The sequence below is a fragment of the Macaca thibetana genome, chromosome X, assembly GCF_024542745.1.
Source record: "Macaca thibetana thibetana isolate TM-01 chromosome X, ASM2454274v1, whole genome shotgun sequence".
Lineage (NCBI taxonomy): Eukaryota > Metazoa > Chordata > Mammalia > Primates > Cercopithecidae > Macaca > Macaca thibetana.
The window spans coordinates 30,643,764-30,661,659 of record NC_065598.1 but is presented as its reverse complement, the minus strand read 5'-3'; the positions used below and the strand labels follow the sequence as shown (position 1 = coordinate 30,661,659).

Here is a 17,896-nt window from a genome sequence, read left to right as displayed (position 1 = left end):
GGAGAACCAGGTCCTACTTTAGGGGCCGTTCCGGGCATGCGTCATTACCCGCGCACGCAGGCGCAGTAACTTCCTCGGTAACTGGTACTGCCCCTTTCCGATATGGGAAGTGTTTGCTCAGGCTTCCCTAATTTATCACCTTTCCTTTGGGCCCCCGCCCTCCTGTTCCTGTGGGGGAAACCTCGCGAGATCGCCCTTGGCAGTACCCGGCGGCGCCATCTTTGTACCTGGCGAGCGACGGCGCCCGACGGAAGCCCTGAAGCCAGAGCTTGCTTGCCAAGCTCTCGCTCAGACCGGATCTAGGAAATACGAGGCGGGCCTCGGTGGGAGGGACGCACTGAGGGAGGAGGGAGGAAAGGGGGCGGCGGCGGCGGCGGCTCACACCGGATCCCGGCCCCGCACGGCGCGCACCCTGGGGGTTCGGGCGGGGAAGCGGCGCCGGCCCGGACCCCCCGCGGGAGCAGGCAACGGGCGTGAGAGCGAGGCGGCGGCGACCAGAGAGCAGCAGCCGCTTGGTGAGTGTCCGCGGGGAGGCCCGGCACCTGCCGGAGCTGGGACGTCGGAGGCGCCCCCGGGATCGTCCCAGTGACCCTGTGCCTGAGACAGTGGGCGTGTGCGCAACTGCTGGTGTCCCGGGGACTCAGCTCGGCCCGGGACTGCGGCTGACAGCGGGAACTGCGGGGCTGCGGGAGGTTTGCGCAGGGCCTGGCGCGTCCGCGCCCGCCCCAGACGCCCTGAGAGGCCGAGGGGAGAGGGAGTGGCTGGGGTGGGGTGTCGACTTTATTGGCCTTGGTCCCCCCAACGGAGGGGAAGATGCCCTTCCTCGCCGGACCCTAGGCATTGCGGAGAGTGAGCCTCTGTGGACCGGCTTTAAGCCCCCAGGAAGGTGTTTGAGGATGAGGACTAGCAGCACCAGCGTAGGGGCCGTTGAGGGTGTTGAGAGATGTGAAGGTTAGTAGCAGTATAGTAAGAATTGTTGGAGAGAAGGTTTACAGATGACTGTTGGTAGGTGTTGAGTAAGGAGAAAATATTGCTTTCCTTTAAAGATCACACAAGCAGTCCTCTGAGGTCCAACATCAGATTAGTTATTCCCAGTTGGAGTTCTGTAGCTTCCTACCGTGTGCCAGTTCATAAAGTGCGTAAAAGCAGGATTTGAAGGGTGAGGGACAGGTGAGGCATAAAGTAAGCTGCATTAAAAAAATCCGAAGTTTGTTAATGTGTTAAAATTAACACTGTTAATGTGTTAAAATGTAAAGCCTTCTGTTTCTACTGAAATGTAACTTACTTGAATTATTTAAGAAAACTTGCCACCTTTGGTCCAGACCGGGCTTGTCAGTTCGGTGTGTTTCTTCAGTGACGTTTGTCAATCAGGCAGTCATTTTGGCCTACAGTATATTTACTTCTGGTTTCTAAAAGAACAAGAATGAATGAGAAAAGGGAACGGTTTGGCAAACTGAGCTTTCTTTGCGCACTTTTTCATTTTGAAAGGATAAGAGAATTTACTTTTTTCTTTGCTTTAGCAATGATTTGCAGTAGTATACAAGAACACGTGGAAGAAGAAAGAAAGGGTTTTTTGAGATGAGAGTTTAATTTTGCACAGTGTTAAATTATAAGGGGCCTCATCACCCATGGCAAATTTTGTGATGGTATGTTTTTATGAACACCGGAAGAATGCAGGCATATACATATACATGCTTTTTAGTCAGTGTGTGATATGAATCTTTACAACCTTAGGGACAGCCCCCGCCCCCATTTGCTTACAACTGGCTTAATCAAGGGAAAGTCAGACTTCAGTGAAGGTAAATATTAAATATGTGATTTTCATCTTCACATCCGAAAGAACATAATCTGCATTCAATCACCCTGAATTTTCTTCCATATGTTTATTTGATGGAGTCTTCTCTTCAGTTATAGATACCACACTGTGTACAGTTTGTTGGAGCAAACAGAGCTAACGTCGATTATATTCAGGCACTGGAGATCCTCACAGCCACCCCGTGTTAAAAAGATAATGTTATCCCGATTGCACAGAACAATACTAACCTCGAATATTCTTTGGTGACTTCCCTGAGGAGATTATATAGCCCTTAAATTGCAGAGCTAGAACTCAGACCCATGTAGGTCTGATTCTAGAGCGTGTGTTCTTTCACCGTACTCTGCATAAGTTTTTGTGCTGACTGATACAAACTTTATGAAAATGGAAATTTGTGTTACAAAGAAACCTTTCAGTTCTGTTGGTAATCTTGAAAGCTTTCAGTGTCCTTGGCTCCAGATAATCTCAAGGTTTTTTTTTTTTTTTCTTTTCGGATGTGTCCATTTTCTAGCCAGAGGTAATATTTGAGTTAGAAGTCTGCTAATCTGTAAAGATTCCTAATAGCTGGTAGTGACCTATCTGAAATTCAGATATTTTCAGCAACTTTGCCTCTTGCGTCAGCATGCCCAAGATACTTCAAAGAACAAATATTTTGTTTATTCTGGTCCTGAATAGTATTTCAAATTACATTATTAAAATGGCAACTATCTATAGGGATTTGAATTTGCTTTATCAGAGCCTGGAGGTACGCATACACACCCCAGCCTTCTCCAGCAAGTGGAGTACTTGACAGCTGACCCTGTTTTTCTTCTCTTTAAAAATTTGATACAAAGGTTTTGGACCCTATTCATGATTTGCAGAAAAGACGGCAGCTCTTCTGGGATCTACCATAATCTGCTATGGGGCAAGGGAATGAAAAGACCTTAACAGGTTCCCAGGCAGTATCTGAGGTGTTGGTGAAACAGCGTGAACATCTTGCCGGTGGTCACTTTTATCTCCCACTGTCTCTGCTGTTGCATTTCTTATGTGCTGCAGAGCCTGCCATCCTGGCCCTTATCTCTGCTCAAGAGAAGGGCTCCACATCTGAGTAGAGTTGAAGTGGAAGAACAGCCACAGAAATCATAAAAAAAGAGAAAAAGATACTAAATATCTGGTACTCATCACCAAGTCATTTGGTCAGGTTTAGCTGCCTAGTTAATTATCTCTGGCTGAAAGTTCTAGAAAAGTTATGAAATTTGGGATTTGCTGCTTCATTTAAGAAGTACATTGTTCGGGGGCCTTCAGTTAAGTAGTCCTGTCTTCATGGAAACAGAAAAAGAAGTCTTGTGTTCCTCAGTACACATCAGCATGTGTGTGTATTATGTGGCTTTAGAGACTGTTTTAAATAATCCCTTGGCATCTTGATGGGCAATCTTTGATCTGAATAAGTTTTTAAATATAGTTATACTCCCAAGAAAGAGTTAAATAAAATATACTTCCTTACTTGTGAAAGTAATTACTCATGGTATTTGGGCTGTTTATTAGGGCGAAAAAAATCAACAAATGATAATGTAACTGAATGCTTACCAAGTAAACAAAGCCTTTCTGAAATGATTTATATTGCCACTGTATAAAGATAAAACATTGGGAAATTGCCTCATATCTACTTATAAGTTTATTTTCATACCTTCTATATAGTAACCTCAAATGATTACCATGGCCACAAATATTTATTTCTCTAAAAGTGAAATGGACCTGACGAAATATTTGGAACTATCGAACTGAATTAATCCTAAATAAGAACATTTATTATAGTTTAATTCATGGACAGTTCTATTTGTCCAACTCTAACATCCTACTTCCCTCCCTGCTTCAAATTTCTCTACTTTCCATCCTCTCCTTCTGATGCTGTTCCTGCCATTTACCTGGCACCCTTAGTTTTCCGTTGACATTGAAGTCTTTGATAGGGTGGATACTAACAAGGAAGGCACCAAAACTCCTCCAAGTCCCTTCTCCACATTCCCGTGCTCTAGGAGGTCAAGAGGGATGTGGATAAGACCTCTTAACTCACCCTGTTCTTTCTTGAAAAGGAGAACGAGAATAGCCAGAGTGAGGGAGGCACTGTCAAGACCCTCCAATGGTTTCTCCTCCTCTTCCCTCTCCTTAAGCATCAAGGAGGAAAGTTGGTAAAAGCCCACGTGCTGCAGGAACAGGCACTGTACACTCATCCTCTTCAGCAGCCCACCATCTTCGCACTGTTTCCTCACTCCTTTCAGCTGCCATCCCCCCCTCCATCCTTCTTTCCCAGTTGGTCTTGCCTTCCTCATCCCTGGATCTCCTCCCACCCCAGCTCTGCCTTTTTGCCCTCCTTCATAGTGGAAGCCAAAGTCTATGGTCCTAGAGAACCTCAGACTTCCAGTTATGGAAGGGAAGATTTCCTTTTTCTACCTCCAGGGCTAAATGGGTCAGGAGTAGTTGCTGTTATCCTCAGTTGGAATGCTAAATTGATTTTCCTGTAGAAACATTGCCTGCACGGGTTCTGTGTTTTGTTATACTTCTGTAACCTTTTGGACATTTAGGCTTTTGTGAGCCGGCTTGGAAACCTAGCATATTGATCACTGTCTCCTGGAAAGGCAAAATCTGAGTTTCAAATAGATGATTTTAAAAATCAGCTTGTGCTCCAGAAATTGTTGAGGGTTGCCTGCTTTTTGTTAATTATTCACTGAAATGGTAGGTATTAATAGTACACCTTTAGCTGTCCGGAATTAGATTTATGTGGATCAGATGACTCTTCTGGGAGATAAACTGATAGGCTTTTTAGATTGTCAATGAAGAATTTCTAAATTTAGGCACATGTTTTGAAATAAAATTTAAGTTAGTCCCTCTCAGCCTAATATTGTCATTAAAGCAGGCATATCTTGAAGTTTTGTTGAAAGAGCATAGTTTTGGTTTTTCATAAAAGGAATATCTCGTTCCCACCGTGAATTACTGCTGATTTGAAACTTTTCAAAAGTATTGGATCTCTTGCAGTTATTTTACCCTCGTTTATTTAGTGAGTAAATAACATGGGACAGTGTGTTTGTTTTACTTCAAGATTTTAAAATAAAGAGTGTGTTGAGGTTACATACTGTTACCACTGTTTGTGATGTTCAGACAATTAAGTGAGGGATTTGAAGGTGATAAAAACAAAACTAAGTACATTTTAAATTTGTTTTCCATAAATGTGTTCAGTCTTATCTTGATTGAAGGAAATACTCCTAATAAAAGGCAAGATGGGTTTTTTTTTTTTAGTTTCCAAACCACTCTTCCGTTTGAAAAATGACTTTCAGTAAGCATGCTCTGTTCATTTTAAGACATTTTAGAGTTTACCAAGTTATTTAATTACACACGGAGTGCGGAGGTTAAAAATATGATCTCTAGCGGTAAAATGCTCAGATGTTCAGATCTGACACTAACTAGCTCTGTGTTCGTGGGCAAATTAATCTCTGACCTTTTCCCCCATTTTTGAAGTGGGGATAATGTGGTATCTACCTCATATAAGGATTAAATGAGCCAGAGGATGTATCATATTTAAAACATGCCTAGCAATGGTGAATATTCAAAAAGAGGTAGTTCTTATTATTACATTGTCATCATCATTACTACTGTTACTGTTATTACTTTAGCTACTTTCTAAGATGATATGCCTTCTGTTCTGCGGTGTGGGCATGAAAGATATATTTGTTTACCTGGTAGCAATTTTTTAATGCAGAGTTTATTTGAGAGGTTCAGGGAGAGAGCAGTATGTTAACTGCTGGATACATCCACAATTGGCCATAGTGCAGGAAATTCATAGAATATTAAGCTTATTTTTTTCAGTTACACCATTCCTTTTTTTAGGTATAAAGAACTATGCCTTTTTGATGTTTGAGCAAAACTAGATTATTTGAGTGATTGCAATGTCTTTATTAAAATTCAGTTATCTTGGTATCTACAGGCTAGAGTCTGTGTAGGGGGAGCCTCAATTTCTAAATGATCCATTGGTAAGACTTTTTTTAAGCAGCACCATTTTCCCGCAGAAAAATGTCACGTAATAGTGTTCATATTCCCAAGCCAGCCCAACATATATGAATTTGAATACTGATAGTATTATAAAAACTAACTTTTATGTGTAACAGTGTCTCAGCAGGAACATGCACTGAGTACATCAAGTACTGAAAGATTATGACCACAATCTTGCAGATATGGCAGTAGGGCTATCTTCCTTTGCAGTTCTAGCAAGGACCGTCAAGCCTCGGGAAGAGAACTTTTTCCTCTGGTAGAGGCCGAGGGTAAGTAGTGGAGACTGGTCTCTAGAAGGCAGTAGCTTTTTTCTGGCTTGGCTCCTCAAAAGGCTGTATAGTATAGTGGTTAAACGCATGGACTGTCCACTCAGAGTGCTTATCTTCAAATCTCTGTTCCATTACTTACAGAACTTCCCATCTGTAAAATGTAGGTAAAAGTAGTGCCTCCCTTATGGGGTTCTTAAGAGGATTAAATGTGTTAATACGTGTGTAGCACTTAAAATAGCACCTGACCCATAAGTGAGTGCATAAGAAATGTTATGTATTTTTTAATTATTAAGCTTTACTGGTCTAGGATTTCTAGAATACCTTTGTCTGCTTGGCTGTCCACTGCCCACATCTTCTGCACTAAACAGGATTCTTCTCTTTCCTTTCCACTTTGGAATGGTTTCAGACTTTTCATTCCTGCCTGAAGTATTTTTTAAGGAGTTTTGGGGGATTTATTTTATTTTTTAATGTTGGAGAAATAGCATTTAAAGAGTCCCTTCTGAGAACCCACTCTGTTTCCCCATTTAGGCCTTGTGTTGATGGAGACCATTATTTTAAGAAAGATATTGACTGCGGGCATTTAATTGAGTCAGAATTGAGTTACAAATTTCTCAACTTTTAGTAGTTTTTGCTAAGTCATTTCTTTTTAAATAAGCTTTTTATTTTGCAATAATTTTAGACTTACAATGAAGTTGCAAAGATTATAGAGAATTCCCATATACCCAAGTATATATAACCCTGGTACATTTGTCTAAACTAAGACATTAACATTGGTACATTATTGTTAGCGAAACTGTAGATTTTACTCGATTTTACCAGAATCTCACTAATGTCCTTTTTCTGTTCCAGAATACCATGTTGCACTTAGTTGTTAAGTCATTTTTAATTATTTGTATTTATATCATGGAGACCGCCAGTTCTTTAGTGAATAGATTTCTGTGGCTATAAAACCATTCTCTGTTTTAGTTTGAAGTTTTCTGCACATACTCGAGGGCTAGGTGTTTCCTCTAGGGATGGCAAGTCCAGGGATTTATCTTGGCACTGAACTTTATAGGTTGAAATAAAAGGAGAGAGTCCTATTATAGTGGAAAGAACACTATGGTGATGGAGTTTAGGCTAAAGCATTTTTATAATTTAAAACTGTGTTTTCATGGGACTAAATGAGTTCGTTTATGCACTATTCACTTTTGATGGATTTGATTTCAAAATGACGAGTCATTCTTCCTATTAAAAGTGTTAAGCATACTTCTTGGATATAGAAGCTAATTGAAATGAATTGGAGAATTTAATTTTTTAGTACTCATCATAGTTATGATTGACTTAATAAATTAATATTAAGTTAGTATAATTAAATTTCAGTAATTTAGAACATTTGTTTATATGCGCTTTTAGAAAATCCTTGGTTTCAATTTGTGATAACAATAGAGTCTTTTTGTTTTTTTCAGGGATACCATATGTAATAGGTGCCATTGTTACTCTAACTTTTTGCACATGCCTTCAGTTTGATGTCAAAGTCATCATTTAATGTAAACAGCAAGTTATCTGTTAGGCTGCACATCATGAACTTTACTTTTAGAAAGTCTTATCTTTTATGCCACAGAAATAGCATTTGGCTATTAGTCATGGATGGCAAAGAAATTAATTTTGAGTTGTTTGGATAAAAATGTTTCAGTTGACTATAGTGTGTATTGAGGGACACTGCCAGTAAACAAACTCTTGGTAGGTGGAAATCCCCTAGAAGTTACAGAAAATTGGGAGGAGGTTAACTTAATTAAATAACTTGAATTGTTTAGACGTATTCAGAGCTTCTTATGACCTTGAACAAATCACCCAACTTCAAAGGACCTTGGTTTCTTCATTTGTAAAATTAGGGAGTTTGACTAGATGTGTAAATCTAGTTGTTAGTTAACTTCTAAGATGTAAAAACCCTCTTGTTTAGCAAAAACCTGCAAGATCAAGTTGCTTATCTGAAATCTTTATGAATCAACACGAGTCACTAAGTCTAGATATAAGTCAGTTTATCAGTTGGGTTCAAATAGTTTCAAACCAATATTACTGTAAGTTTGAGAGTCACTAGTTGGTTTGACACCTCATATATTTTTGGTAATTAGTATGTTGCTTTTTAAAATTTTATTATCTGATTTTTGTGCTTTACCCTGAAGCAATGAACTTCAAACATTTTTGTTCTCATATTCCCTAAACAATTGTGAAAAATGTACTCCTTTACACTTAAAAAAAACCCAAATAACCTTTTACTGAAGTTTAATATGCAGAAAGTACACAGAAAGTATGGTAGTGAACAACTCAGTGAATTTTCACCACCTGAGCACACTTGTGTACTAGCACCCAGATCAAGAAATTCTTACCACCTTACCCCCCTCCAGCCCCACCTCCGCATATTTTCCTAACTTTTAACACCACAGATTAGTTTTGCCTACTTTTATACTTTATCTAAATGGACTCTTTTGTCTCTGACTTCCTTTATGCAACATTGTGAATTTGAGATGTATTTATATTGTAGGTAGTTGTAGACTGTTCATTCTCATTACTGTATATCATTCCACTGTATGAATAGATCATTATATATCATTGTTGATGGATATGTAGGTAGATCTCAGTTTGTGGAGAATGTCTTTGTGACCTTGGAGTAGGCAAAGATTTCTTCAACAGGACTTTTCAAGAGTAATTATTTCTTTTACAGTTTAGATTGGATAAGGAATGGGAGAACTGGTTTATTGAAATATGAGCAGTTAATTTTTTTTTTTAATGTTAATGTATAGTTAAAAATACTCTCTAAATCTCAGGGAGAATGTTAGTATTTTTAACTAAATCTTCCAGGTAACAGGTTTGTGCTTTCATGACTATTTTGGGAGGAATTCCTTCAAAAATGTGTCATGTACTTCCTTGTCTTTTTGACTTGCCGATTTGTAGGAGTTTTTTACTATATGCTGGAAATGAGCCCTTGCTGGTTGTAAATATCTTCTCCCACTGTGTGGCATGCTTTTTCTATTTCATGGTATTCTCATAAGATTACTTCAAGGTATTCTCTCATCTTCTAGAAGCTTTATTGTTTTGGCTTTCACATATAGATCTAGCATATACCTGAAATTGATTTTGGTATATTGTGTGAGGTAGGGGATAATACTGTTTTTTCTTATATGGATAGCTAATTGTCCCAGCACACTATTTCCCTGCTATTTTCAGGAATCAAATGTCCATATATCTGTGGTTCTGTTTCTGTGCTCTCTGTTCTGTTCCTTTGGTCTGTTTGTCTCTACTTGTACTGATGCCACATTGTCTTGTTTATTATAGTTTTATCATAAAACTTGATATCTAGTAGAACAAGTTCTTCCACATTGTCCTTCGAAAGCATCTTCGCTATTCTTGACCCTTCGCACATTTCTTTGATTTTAGTGTCATCTTGTCATTTTCCACACACACCCACAAAACCTGTTGCTACTCTGATTGGAGCTGCATGGAATCTAGAGAGCAATTTGGGAAGAATTGACATCTTTATCATTTTCTGATTCATGAACATGATACACTACTCCATTTATTTAGGTCTTTAATTTCTTTCAGTAATGGTTGTGATTTTCTCCAGAAGATTGTTCACAACTTTTGAGAGTTTTATTTGTAGATATTTGATATTTTTGATATCGTAAATGTTTTTTATAGCCATTATTTTGTTTGTTTATATCTTTATAGTGACCTTGTATCTAACAGTTTTGCTAAACTTTTAGTTATGTATCTTTAGAGTATGAATTCGATCTTTTACTATGTATTCAGTCTTATCTGCAAATAAAGTCTTGTTTCTTCCTTTTGAAATGTTATACTTTTGTTTCTTATCTTACTGTACTGGCTAGTATTTCGATTATAATGTTGAAGAGAAGTAGTAATAGTGGCGCTATTGTCTTGTTTCCTTTCTTGAAAGGAAAACTTTGAACATTTCTCCATTAAATATGATGTTTAGTTTAATTTTTTTCTAGCTATCATCAGATTAAGGAAGTTTTATTCTGTCCTTAGTTTGTTAGGAGCTTACATCATGAATAGATACTGGATTTTATCAAATGTTTTTCCTACTGTTAATATAGCCATAGGATATTCCTCAAGTTACATTATATTGATTGATTTCCTAATGCTAAATAAACTGCATTCCAGAAATAAACCCAGCTTGGTCAACATCACATTTTCCTCTAATTTTACTTTGGAATTTTAGATCTTTGTTCGTGAGTGGGGTTGGCCTGAAATTTTGTTTTTCTTGTGCTGTCCTTGTCAGGCTTTAGTAGCCTTGTAAAATGAGCTAAGGAAGATACCTGCTTTTTGATTCTCTGGAAGAGTTTAGGTTAAATTTGGTTTTATTTTTTCTTTAAATGCATGATAGAATTTAGCAGTGAAGCCATTTAGGCCTAGAATTTTCTTTGTGGGAAAGCTTTTAATTACAGATGCAGTTTTAAAAATACTAATAGTATTCTTCAAGTGTTTCTATTTTGTTAATCTCTGCCTTTATATTCATTATATTTTATATACCTTTTAAGGAATTATTTTGCTCTTTTTCTAACTTCTTGGGATGGGTAGGTAGGTGTTTATACCCTTGTTTCCTTCCTGACATACATATTTAAAGCTATACATTTCATTTTCAAGTATTGCTTTACCTGCATCCCATCATTTTTGAGATGTAATATTTTAATTATTTGACAATATTTTTAAATTCTCACTGTAATTTCTTTTTTTGATCCATGGGTTTTTTAAAAGTATATTTCTTAATTTCCAGTAATATGAGAATTTTCTGTGTATTTTTTGTATTTTGTTTCTGGCTTTAACACATTTTCCTTAGAGAATTTTCTTTGAGTGATTTCAATCTTTTAAAATGCCCTGGGACTTACTTTATGGTTCAGCTTGTGGTCAGTTTTTGCAAATATGTAAGCACTTGAAAAGTATATATTCTGCAGTTATTGGATATAGCATTCTATATATGCCCATTGATCAAGTTTGGTAATCATATTGTATCTCTGTCCCTACTAACTTTTTTGTCTTCTTATTCTTTTAACTACTGAGAGAGATCTCCTTTCTTTCTTTCTTTTTTTTTTTTTTTTTTTTTTTTTTTTTGAGCTGGAGTCTTGCCCTGTTGCCCAGGCTGGAGTGTGCAGTGGTGCAATCTCAGCTCACTGCAACCTCTGCCTCCTGGATTCAAGCAATTCTCCTGCCTCAGCCTCCCACATAGCTGGGACTACAGGCACGTACCACCACTCCTGGCTAGTTTTTGTAATTTTTGTATTTTTAGTAGAGACGGGGTTTCACTATGTTAACCAGACTGGTCTCGAACTCCTGACCTCAAGTGATTCACCTGCCTTGGCCTCCCAAAGTGCTGGGATTACAGGTGTGAGCCACCACGCCCAGCCAAGAGATATCTTAAAATTTACCCCTGAGATACTAATGCATGTCTAATTCTCTGAGAAGTTTTGTCAACTTTTGCTTTATATATAATTTGAGTCCATATTATCAAGTGCATACAGATTTAGTTCTTTATATTGTTCTGGTGAATTAAGCATTTCATCACTATGAAGGGACTCTTTTTAACTCTAGTGATCCTTTTTCTTTGATTCTGTTTTGTCTGAAACGAATACGGCAACACCATCTTTAATATAGCAATACCATCTTTATTTTAGCTAATGTTTGCATGATATATGTTTATCCTTTTACTTTTAACCTTTCTGTATTCTCATGTTTTAGATGGGTCTCTTGAAAGCAACATATATTTGTAGATTTATTTTTTAACCCAATCTGATAATCGTTCTTTTTTGAAACATTTGATTCATTTATACTTAATATAATTATTGACATTTTGGGGTTAAGTACAACATCACATTTTTATTCTACTAACTCTGTATTTCTTTTTCCCCCTGTATTTTTCTTTTATTTGACTGAGTATTTTTATATCGTTTTTCCTTTATTCAGATATCACTTATTCATTTGTATTCTTTTTGTGATTACCCTAGCATTTATAGCATGTATTCTTCACTTATCAAAGTCTAGTGTTAACTGATACTTCTACCTTCCTCCTAGTTGAAGCAAGAATATTAAAGCACCTTAGTTCCATTTACCTACCTTGTAACATACATATTGTTGTCCTGTAATTTAATTTTCTGTATGTATTTTAAACCTTACAAGACATTATTATTTTATACAGTCAATATTCCTTTAGATTTCACATGCTTATTTGAACTTCATGGGTCTTCATTCCTTTCTCTATCTGTGACCTTCCATCCTGAGGCAGTTTTCTTTTGCTTCATTCGTAGTGAGGGTTTGCTGGAGATGAACTTTGTTTTTATTTGTCTGAGTCTGTATTTTAATTTTTTTCTTGAAGGATATTTTCTCCTATACTAGGTTGGCAGTTGTTTTCTTCATGCTCCTTGGAGATACACGGTCTTTTAGCTGCCATTTTTGTTGTTGAAAACTAAGCTGTCAATCTAACAGTTGCTTCTTTGAAAGTAATCTCCCCACCCCTGCCCCCGCTGCCCCTCCATCAGGATGCTTTAAAACTTTCCTTTGTCTGGTGGGAATTCATTAAGATTGTTACACATGTGGTTTGACAGGTTTCATCATTTTTGGAACATTTATTCAAATATTGCCTCTGCCCCATTCTGTCTCTTTTCCTTCTGAGATTCTGATTAACTCTTGGATATTAGACCTTTCTCACTGTATCTTCCAGGTTTCTTACCCTCTCTTCATTCTGAGCGTTTTATTTTCCCCGACCTATCTTTTGGTTCACTATCCTCAACGGTGTCTATTGGCTGTTAGACCTGTTTATTGAATTCTTAATTTCGGTTTTTGCATTTCTCAGTAATAAAATTATTCTTTGCTGCTTTTAAAAATCTGCTGTGTAGCCCAGGCAACATGGCAAAACCCCATGTCTACAAAAAAAAAAAAACAAAAACACAAAAAAAACAAAAATGAGCTGGGCATGCTGGTGCATGCCTGTAGTCTCAGCCACTCAGGAGACTGAGGTGGGAAGATCACCTGAGCCCCAGAGGTCAAGGCTGCAGTGAACTGTGATCACGCCACCACATTCCAGCCTGGGTGACAGAGTGAGACCTGGTCTCAAAAACACCCAAATTCTGCTGTGTCACATTTTATGATTTCTGGGTCATTGCTGAGGTTTTTAAGTTGGCTTTCATCTCCTTGAACATAGCAAGCATAATTTAAAATCCATGTCTGATAATTCCAATACTTGGAGTCCTTCTGAATCTGTTGTAGTCATCTTATCTTGTTTCCTCGTGTACCTGATTGTCTTTAATTGCATGCTGGGCATTGTATTTGAAAAATTATTTGAAAAATCATTTGAGACCAAGGATGATAGTTTTTCAGAAAGGAGTATATGTGTGTGTGTACATCTGCTTAAGGGAATCCAGAAAATCCAGAGTTGCTTAATCAAATCTCAGCTTTGGAGACCTTCCTGGGCCAACCAGATGACTCAAGGCCACACTGCATTCAGTGTATGAACTGATTTATTGTGGTTCACCCTTATTTCTAAGGTGTAGCCCCTTCAGGGTCCCAGCCCGAAAGTGGGTGAAGAGGATTTTCCCTTTTGTCCTTCTGTTTTAGCTCTTTGACCCTTTTAAGAAAGCCATTTCTTATATTTTAACCAACCCTATTACTTGCCTTCAGATAGGGAGGTGTTTTGTTGGCTCTTTATGGGCAGGATTTTCTTAGAAGTGGCAGAGACTATCATTTTCTCTAAGACTTCAGACTCAGCCCTAGTTCTGTTTAAGCTTTGTTTTATATAGCTGTACTCACTTGTATAATTATATACATTTTTAAATTGAAAGGTTACATTGTATGTGCGTAAATATAAGTAAATTGTTTACTAAACACTCAACAATATTTTAAGTTTCTTCAACCTTGGTCAGTTGCTAGACCTTGACAATGGACAGGTTTATTTAAATTTCAGCTATGTCTGGAATGGCTCAAAATATGAAATCCCTCTTAATTGCTATTGAAATTAGCATGCATAATACCAACTAAAGTTTTTTCCTGTCATGGAAGAGAATACTTTTCTAGTTACACTTTTGCAGTCACAGCTTCTGTCTTAGCATACCTGTATGTTGGTATAATATGTATCTGCCTTGTGAAATAGGAAAAAAAAAAGGCAATTCTGCTGAGATTCTTAGATTTCTGCCATATGAGAACCCTCAAACAACCTAATCAATGAACATTGTGTTTTACTAACTTTTTTCCTTCTATGTAAATTAATAACCCACAGCAGCCTTGTGAGGTAAGTATGTGATAGTTAGGTGTGATATTAAGCAAAGGATTAGGAAACAGGGCCCAAGAGGTTAAGTAACTTGTCGGTAGTCCCACACCTGGTGAATGGCATATGTTCTTTGTCTGTTACTATTACAACATTGTGTTTCAGCTATAATGGCCAGGTAACTCTTGCCTGCAGATGTTCACTGACTTCCCAGTTTTATCATGTTATGCTTTCTTCCTTCTGTAAGTCATATAATATCCTGACCCCATGACTCATGTCCTGAAGATTGAGACAATTAGGAGATTACTCCTTCATATCTCATCCTCACCGCCTCCCACCCCATTTCTAGAACATGGTACCACCAGCTCTGAAATTTAGCAACCTCTCTGCCCTGTTAGAAAGCTTGCTGTGTCACTAGTCCTTTCTCATCCCTACACATACAGTCCCTTTATCTCTTTTTAGACATGCCTCAATTTTTCCAGTTCTAAAAAGATGCGTCTTTGCTTTCCAGGTCATTTGCCGTCTTTCTTGGCACTCAAGGCTTCTTTTGTTGCTTCTCCAGTCACTCTTGATGAAATCCTAGCCAGTTGTGTTTGCCTTATCCTTCTGAATCTTAAGAAGGGCAAAAAGCTTATCTGCCTTGTACTTCTTTCCCAGCAATAGAGTCAGTGCTCCTATACTTCTAGTGGTGATTCTGCTTCTGAATCCCCCTCATATCTCATTTTCAAATCATTGTTTTCAGCATCCAGCAACATCCTTGCTACTCACTTATAATGATAGCCTTGAACAATTATCTTACGTTAGGCCTGTGAATGTCAAATACCCTTGTTCATTTGTAGGTACTTGACATTTGAACGTTTTATTTGAACATTTCTAAATGTACACAAATGAAAAGTCCAATGAACCTCTGATGCTACAGTTATGTACGTTTTACCATACTAGTTTCATCTCCTTACTCCTCTTTTTTCCAAGAATTTAAGGCATAGCCAACACATAATTTCACTCCTCAATAATTTAATATATCTAAAACAACACATTTTCTTATATAGCTACAATGTTATTATCTTATACAGCACACCTAATAAGAATTCTTAATAGCATATACAATACAGTTGACCCATGAACAAAGCCAAAATTAGGAGTGCTGACTGCCTGCAGAGTCAAAAATCCACCTGCACTTTTGTTGTTGTTGTTGTTGTTTTGAGATAGGGTCTCACTTTGTCCCCCAGGCTGGAGTGCAGTGGCATGATCATGGCTCACTGCAGCCTCAATCCCCTGGGCTCAAGTGATCCTTCCACCTCAGCCTCCTGAATAGCTGGGACCATGAGCATGCACCACCACGCCTGACTACTTTTTTATGTTGTTTTGTGGAGATACGGTCTCCTCATGTTGCCCAGGCCAGTCTTGAACTCCTGGGATCAAGGGATCCTCCCGCCTTGCCTTCCCAAAGTGCTAGGATTACCGGCGTGAGCTTCTTTTGACTCCCCCAAAACTTAACTACTACTAGCCTAGTGTTGAACAGAAGCCTTATCAGTAATATAAACAATTAACACATGTTTTGTATGTTACATATATTATTGTATTCTTACAATAAAGTAAGCTAGAGAAAAGAAAATGTTAAAAATCATAGAAAAATATATTTCCTACTCATTAAGTGGAAGTAGATCATCATAAACGTCTTCATCGTTGTCATTTTTATGTTGAAGAGACTGAGGAGGTGGAAGAAAAGGAGGGGTTGGTCTTGCTGTCTCAGGCATGGCAGAGGCAGAAAAAGGGGAGGAGGTGAAAGGAGAGACAGGCACACTTGATGTAACTTTTTTTTATTGAAAAAAATCCACATATAAGTAGACCCACATACTTCAAACCTGTGCCATTCAAGGGCCACCTGTACTTAGCCCATCCTTAAATTTCCCTAATCGTCTAAAAAAAATTCTTTTTTTATAGTTGGTTTCTTTGCAACAGGATCTACTCATTGTATTTGGTTATGCCCCTTAAGTCTCTTAATTCTCTTATAATTTATAACAATCCTGTCTGCTTTTTTTCATCCTCAGACTATCCCATTCTGGTGAAGTATTGTTTAACTTGTTTCTTTATCCTCTTATTTCATATGGACTGGAAATTAGATCTATGTACTTAATTAGGTTCAGAATATATTTTCTTGGAGGGGTGGGCAAGAGTGCTTGTGGTCACTTCATATTACATTACACCTGGAGGCATATATTGTCTGGTCATTTCACCTTAAGTGTTGTGAAGGTTCATCAGAGGGTTCAAGTGGTGACAGCTTGATCCCTTTGTGAAGCCCAACCTTTTACCTAATGCTTTTACCATCCATTGATTACCAGTGCATGAATTTAGTTATGTAATTAAAGGTTGCAAAATTGTGATTGTTCAGTTTGGTCACTTCTGCTATTATTAGCTGAAATATTTATATATGGACAAACTGTTTTCTCATTCACAAGAGCTATTTGATTAACCTGAAATATGTAGTCATTTATTGAGTTGTTAAATGTATAACTCTATTATTTTACTAAGGTTTATGAAAACTTGATAACTTGAAGAAGTTAAAGCTATTCCTGAATGTTAGATTAGTGATTTTTGTGGGTTGGGTCATGGGGAAGGCCTTCTAATCCTGAGTGAACAGTTCTAATCCTATTGAGAAGAGGTAAGGTAACAGGGAAAAACAAACAAACAACAAAACAGAAGAAAAGATTGTATACTCTGGTCATTGTTGTGGGCTTGCAGTGCGAGTGTGGTGCTTACTTGGGGTATGGGAATTTTAAAAAGTTCCTTTACTTTACCAGAGACTAAATCAGACTCACCACGGAGTCCTTTAAATTTTAAAGACCTATGGCCCTAAAAGGGCCTCAGCACAGTTTTGCAATCAAATTCATTTAATTTTAATGACTAGTACATCTTGGGAAGCTGCAGGGACTCCTGATGGTTTTCCAGGGATGCAGCTAAAGCTCTTCTTGCTAGCTTTCTCTGAAGCTAAAATCTCAGGAAAGCTTTGTTCATCCCCTCTGCTGTTGTAAAGCTCTGCCTTAGGCACTCGAGGTGATGAGAGAGGAGCAGAGTGGCTCAGACAGTCAGGAAAACTATCTCTTAGTGTCAATTAAACATAAATTTCATTCACTGAAATTTCATGTAGTAAAATGGCTGCCTGCTTTTTCATGACCTTTTGTTCATACACTATATCACTTGCTCACACTGTTGTATTTAAAGCTTTCACAGTTTGAATCTTACCTCATTAGCCTTTTATTTTTTAGGATACTGTCTTCAGCCTTTTCTTCAAGTTTCTAACCGTGAATTGTGTTGTGTCAAACTGGATGAATTATCTTAGTTGAATTTTTACCAGTTGAAAATTGGAGGTAAGGAGTATATTTCTTTTTTGAAATTGAATCTATATTACTGTTAACATGTTTACACCCTCCCCTCCATTTATATTCCGTGTCCTTTGTGTATTTAAGAGCAAGGATGACAAAAGATGTCCAAGTGATTTCATGTGCTTAGATTTAGGCCCTAAGTCAAGACCCTAAGAGCAGCAGC

General features: G+C 37.9%; 1 protein-coding gene across 9 annotated transcripts in view; it reads left to right on the top strand.

Moving 5' to 3' along the window:
* The first annotated feature begins 380 nt into the window (after positions 1-380).
* Positions 381-17,896, top strand: part of TAB3 (TGF-beta activated kinase 1 (MAP3K7) binding protein 3) — a 61,631-nt gene continuing 44,115 nt past the window's right edge. For 4 of the 9 annotated variants that reach the window (XM_050775160.1, XM_050775162.1, XM_050775157.1 and 1 more), the window contains exons 1-2: positions 381-515; positions 17,617-17,718. The gene's annotated coding sequence lies outside the window, so the exon portion shown is untranslated. Of the gene's footprint in view, positions 516-11,999; positions 17,719-17,896 lie in introns of those variants that run through there. The other 5 variants (XM_050775164.1, XM_050775163.1, XM_050775161.1 and 2 more) reach the window with 5 other exon arrangements.